Here is a 6,000-nt window from a genome sequence, read left to right as displayed (position 1 = left end):
TGACCTACTTATTGACGGTGAAACACAGAACTTGCATCGGAATTAAATACAAAAGGCACAATGCCGACTTAAGTACATGAAGACTGACTCTTCTTACTGTCTATGCTTTGAACCATCCCTGTGACACTAGTTATAGATTCCGATGCCTAACTTCAAGATTACTGTATCCCACTGACCTTGTTAGTGACGATGAAACACAGAAACTGCATCGGAACTAAACTCAAAAAGCACAATGGCGACTTAAGTACAAAAATACTGACTCATCTTACTGTCTATGATTTGCACCATTCCTGTGACACTTGTTATAGATTCCGATGCTTCACTTCAGGTTTACTGTTTCTCTTGGACCTTCTTATTGACGATGAAACACAGAAATTGCATCGGAATTAATTACAAAAGGCACAATGCCGACTTATGTACAAGAAGACAGACTCTTCCTTCTGTCTATGTTTTGAACCATTCCTGTGACACTAGTTATAGAATCCGATGCTTTACTTCGGGTTTACTATATCCCTCGGATCTTGTTATTTACGATGAATCACAGAAATTGCATCGGAATTAAATACAAAAGGCACAATGCGGACTTAAGTACAAGAAGACCGACTCTTCTTACTGTCTATAATTTGAACCATTCCAGTGACACTAGTTATAGATTCCGATGCTTCACTTCAGGATTACTGTATCCCTCCGACCTTCTTATTGACGGTGAAACACAGAAATTACATCGGAATTAAATACAATAGGCCCAATGCCGACTTAAGTACAAGAAGACTGACTCTTCTTGCTGTCTATAGTTTGAACCATTCCAGTGCCACTAGTTATAGATTCCGATGCTTGACTTCATGTTTACTGTATCCCTTCGACCATCTTATTGACGATGAAACACAGAAATTGCATCGGAATTAAATACAAAATGCACAATGCCGACTTATGTACAAAAAGACTGACTCTTCCTACTGTCTATGTTTTGACCCATTTCTGTGACACTAGTTATAGAGTCCGATGCTTCACTTCAGGTTTACTGTATCCCTTGGACCTTCTTATTGACGGTGAAACACAGAAATTGCATTGGAATGAAATACGAATGGCACAATGACAACATAAGTACAAGAAGACTGACTCTTCTTACTGACTATGTTTTGAACCATTCCAGTGACACTAGTTATAGGATCCGATACTTCACTTCATGTTTACTGTATCCTTTAAACCTTCTTATTGACGATGAAACGCAGAAATTGCATCGGAATTAAATACAAAAGGCACAATGCCGACTTAAGTACAAGAAGACTGACTCTTCTTACCGTCTATGTTTTGAACCGTCCCTGTGACCCTAGTTATAGATTCCGATGTTTCACTCCAGGTTGACTGCATCCCTTGGACCTTCTTATTGACGATGAAACACAGAAATTGCATCGGAATTAAATACAAAATGCACAATGCCGACTTAAGTACAAGAAGACTGACTCTTCTTACTGACTATGTTTTGAACCTTTCCTGTGACACTAGTTATAGATTCCGTTGCTTCACTTCAGGTTTACTGTATCCCTCTGACCATCTTATTGACGATGAAACACAGAAATTGCATCGGAATTAAGTACAAAAGGCACAATGCAGAATTAAGTACAAGAAGACTGACTCTTATTAATGACTATGTTTTGGACCATTCCTGTGACACTAGTTATAAATTCCGATGCTTCACTTCAGGTTTACTGTACACCTTGGACCTTCTTATTGACTATGAAACACAGAAATCGCATCGGAATGAAATACAAAAGGCACAATGCCGACTTAAGTACAAGAAGACTGACTCTTCCTACTGTCTATATTTTGAACCATTCCTGTGACACTAGTTATAGAGTCCGTTGCTTCACTTCAGGTTTACTGTACCCCTTGGGCCTTCTTATTGACGGTGAAACACAGAAATTGCATCGGAATGAAATACGAAAGACACAATGCCAACTTAAGTACAAGAAGACTGACTCTTCTTACTGACTATGTTTTGAACCATTCCAGTGACACTAGTTATAGATTCCGATGCTTCACATCAGGTTTACTGTATCCCTTAAACCTTCTTATTGACGATGAAACACAGAAATAGCATCGGAATTAAATACAAAAGACACAATGCCGACTTAAGTACAAGAAGACTGACTCTTCTTACCGTCTATGTTTTGATCCGTCCCTGTGACCCTAGTTATAGATTCCGATGTTTCACTCCAGGTTGACTGTATCCCTTGGACCTTCTTATTGACGATGAAACACAGAAATTGCATCGGAATAAATACAAAATGCACAATGCCGACTTAAGTACAAGAAGACTGACTCTTCTTACTACCTATGTTTTGAACCATTCCTGTGACACTAGTTATAGATTCCGTTGCTTCACTTCAGGTTTACTGTATCCCTCTGACCTTCTTATTGACGATGAAACACAGAAATTGCATCGGAATTAAATACAAAAGGCACAATGCCGAATTAAGTACAAGATGACTGACTCTTCTTACTGTCTATGCTTTTAACCATTCCTGTGACACTAGTTATAGACTCCGATGCTTCAGTTCAAGTTTACTGTATCCCTTCGACCTTCTTATTGACAATGAAACAAAGAAATTGCATCGGAATTAAATACAAAAGGCACAATGCCGACTTAAGTACAAGAAGTCTGACGCTTCTAACTGTCTATGTTTTGAACCATCCCTGTGGCACTAGTTATAGTTTCCGATGGTTCACTCCTGGTTTACTGTATCCCTTGGTCCTTCTTATTGACGAAGAAACACTGAAATTGCATCGGAATGAGATACGAAAGGCACAATGCCGACTTAAGTACAAGAAGACCTACTCTTATTAATGACTATGTTTTGGACCATTCCTGTGACACTAGTTATAAATTCCGATGCTTCACTTCGGGTTTACTGTATCCCTTGGACCATCTTATTGACGATGAAACACAGAAATTGCATTGGATATAAATAGAAAAGGCACAATGTCGACTAAAGTACAAGAAGACTGACGCTTCTCACTGACTATGCTTTGAACCATTCCTGTGACACTAGTTATAGATTCCGATGCTTCACTTCAGGTTTACTGTACACCTTGGACCTTCTTATTGACTATGAAACACAGAAATCGCATCGGAATTAAATACAAAAGGCACAATGCCGACTTAAGTACATGAAGACTGACTCTTCCTACTGTCTATATTTTGAACCATTCCTGTGACACTAGTTATAGATTCCGATGCTTCAATTTAGGTTTACTGTATCCCTCTGACCTTATTGCCGATGAAACACAGAAATTGCATCGGAATTAAATACAAAAGGCACAATGCCGACTTAAGGACAAGAAGACTGACTCTTCTTACTATCTATGTTTTGAACCAGTCCTGTGACACTAGTTACAGATTCCGATGCTTCACTTCAGGTTTACTGTTTCCCTTGGACCTTCTTAATGACGATGAAACACAGAAATTGCATCGGAATTAAATACAAAAGGCACAATGCCGACTTATGTACAAGAAGACTAACTCTTCCTACTGTCTATGTTTTGAACCATTTCTGTGACACTAGTTATAGAGTCCGTTGCTTCACTTCAGGTATACTGTATCCCTTGGGCCTTCTTATTGACGGTGAAACACAGAAATTGCGTCGGAATGAAATACGAAAGGCACAATGCCAACTTAAGTTCAACAAGACTGACTCTTCTTACTGACTATGTATTGAACCGTTCCTGTGACACTAGTTATAGATTCCGATGCTTCACTTCAGGTTTACTGTATCCTTCTGACCTTCTTATTGACGATGAAACACAGAAATTGCATCGGAATTAAATAGAAAAGGCAGTATGCCAACTTAAGTACTAGTAGACTGACTCTTCTTACTGTCTATGCTTTGAACCATTCCTGTGACACTAGTTATAGATTCCGATGCTTCACTTCAGGTTTACTGTTTCTCTTGGACCTTCTTATTGACGATGAAACACAGAAATTGCTCGGAATTAAATACAAAAGGCACAATGCCGACTTATGTACAAGAAGACTTACTCTTCCTTCTGTCTATGTTTTGAACCATGTCTGTGACACTAGTTATAGAGTCCGATGCTTCACTTCGGGTTTACTGTATCCCTTGGACCTTGTTATTTACGATGAATCACAGAAATTGCATCGGAATTAAATACAAAAAAGCACAATGCCGACTTAAGTACAAGAAGACCGACTCTTCTTACTGTCTATAATTTGAACCATTCCAGTGACACTAGTTATAGATTCCGATGCTTCACTTCAGGATTACTGTATCCCTCTGACCTTCTTATTGACGGTGAAACACAGAAATTGCATCGGAATTAAATACGAAAGGCACATTGCCAACTTAAGTACAAGAAGACTGACTCTTCTTCCTGACTATGTTTTCAACCATTCCTGTGACACTAGTTGTAGATTCCGATGCTTCACTTCAGGTTTACTGTATCCCTTGGACCTTCTTATTGACGATGAAACACAGAAATAGCATCGGAATTAAATACAAAAGACACAATGCCGACTTAAGTACAAGAAGACTGACTCTTCTTACTGACTATGTTTTGAACCATTCCAGTGACACTAGTTATAGATTCCGATGCTTCACTTCAGGTTTACTGTATCCCTTAAACCTTCTTATTGACGATGAAACGCAGAAATTGCATCGGAATTAAATACAAAAGACACAATGCCGACTTAAGTACAAGAAGACTGACTCTTCCAACTGTCTATGTTTTGAACCATCCCTGTGACGCTAGTTATAGATTCCGATGCTTCACTTCAGGTTTACTGTATCCCTCTGACCGTCTTAGTGACGATGAAACACAGAAATTGCATCCGAATTAATACAAAAGGCACAATGCTGACTTAAGTACAAGAAGACTGACTCTTCTTACCGTCTATGTTTTGAACCATCCCTGTGACCCTAGTTATAGATTCCGATGTTTCACTCCAGGTTGACTGTATCCCTTGGACCTTCTTATTGACGATGAAAAACAGAAATTGCATCGGAATTAAATACAAAATGCACAATGCCGACTTATGTACAAGAAGACTGACTCTTCTTACTGACTATGTTTTGAACTATTCCTGTGACACTAGTTATAGATTCCGTTGCTTCACTTCAGGTATACTGTATCCCTCTGACCTTCTTATTGACGATGAAACACAGAAATTGCATCGGAATTAAATACAAAAGGCAAAATGCCGAATTAAGTACAAGAAGACTGACTCTTCTTACTGTCTATGCTTTTAACCATTCCTGTGACACTAGTTATAGACTCCGATGCTTCAGTCCAGGTTTACTGTATTCCTTCGACCTTCTTATTGACGATGAAACACAGAAATTGCATCGGAATTAAATACAAAAGGCACAATGTCGACTTAAGTACATGAAGACTGACTCTTCTTACTGTCTATGCTTTGAACCATCCCTGTGACACTAGTTATAGATTCCGATGCTTCACTGCAGGTTTACTGTGTCCCTTAGACCTTCTTATTGACGATGAAACGCAGAAATTACATCGGAATTAAATACAATAGGCACAATGCCGACTTAAGTACAAGAAGACTGACTCTTCTTACTGTCTATAGTTTGAACCATTCTAGTGACACTAGTTATAGATTCCGATGCTTCACTTCCGGATTACTGTATCCCTCTGACCTTCTTAGTGACGATGAAACACAGATATTGCATCAGAATTAAATACAAAAGGCACATTGCCGACTTATGTACAAGAAGAGTGACTCTTCCTACTGTCTATGTTTGACCCATTTCTGTGACACTAGTCATAGAGTCCGATGCTTCACTTCAGGTTTACTGTATCCCTTGGACCTTCTTATTGACGGTGAAACACAGCTATTGCATCGGAATTAAATACGAAAGGCACAATGCCAACTTAAGTACAAGAAGACTGACTCCTCTTACTGACTATGTTTTGAACCATTCCTGTGACACTATTTATAGATTCCGATGCTTCACTTCAGGT

This window comes from Schistocerca serialis, chromosome 8 (assembly GCF_023864345.2).
Source record: "Schistocerca serialis cubense isolate TAMUIC-IGC-003099 chromosome 8, iqSchSeri2.2, whole genome shotgun sequence".
NCBI lineage: Eukaryota > Metazoa > Arthropoda > Insecta > Orthoptera > Acrididae > Schistocerca > Schistocerca serialis.
This window is presented reverse-complemented; position numbering follows the sequence as displayed.